Source organism: Chrysochloris asiatica, unplaced genomic scaffold, assembly GCF_000296735.1.
Source record: "Chrysochloris asiatica unplaced genomic scaffold, ChrAsi1.0 scaffold00117, whole genome shotgun sequence".
NCBI lineage: Eukaryota > Metazoa > Chordata > Mammalia > Afrosoricida > Chrysochloridae > Chrysochloris > Chrysochloris asiatica.
In genome coordinates this window covers 8,268,660-8,269,207 of record NW_006408635.1, presented here as the reverse complement: position 1 = coordinate 8,269,207, position 548 = coordinate 8,268,660, and the positions used below count along the sequence as shown (strand labels likewise).

Here is a 548-nt window from a genome sequence, read left to right as displayed (position 1 = left end):
GAAAACTTAAAAAGGAGCTCAGTTCTACTCAGGCACACATGGGGTCGCCGTGAATCAGAATCAACTCATGGCAACTGGTTTTGGTGATGAGTCTATTTAACATATCATACTGAGAAAACACGAGTCCTGGTGTGGTACTATAGGATAAGCCCTGGGCTGCAAACCACAAGGTCAGCAGTTCAAACCCACCAGCTGCTCCTCAGAAACACTATACAGAGTTGCTCAGAACCAATTTGACAGCACTTCACAACAACAATTAAGAAAACAATGCTGATCAATTCAGGAAAACACACATTCTGTCTATAATGTTGTTGTGAAATGCTGTTAAGTGGGTTCTGACTCATAGTGACCCTTTCTAGAGTTTCCAAGGCTGTGAAAACTCTTTGCAGGAGCAGAAAGCCTCATCTTTCTCCCACAGAATGGCTGGCTGGTGAGCTCAAACCACTAACCTTGTGGGTCTTAGTCTACTGCTTATCCTTTGCTCCCATCTGTAATGATTCATGTACAAATCCCACCTTGCTCCCATCTGTAATGATTCATGTACAAAT

The 548-nt window shown here is 43.1% G+C and overlaps 1 protein-coding gene across 1 annotated transcript in view; it reads left to right on the top strand.

Annotated features, from left to right (window-relative positions):
• Nucleotides 1-548, top strand: part of RSPH3 (radial spoke 3 homolog (Chlamydomonas)) — a 29,401-nt gene that overhangs the window by 27,859 nt on the left and 994 nt on the right.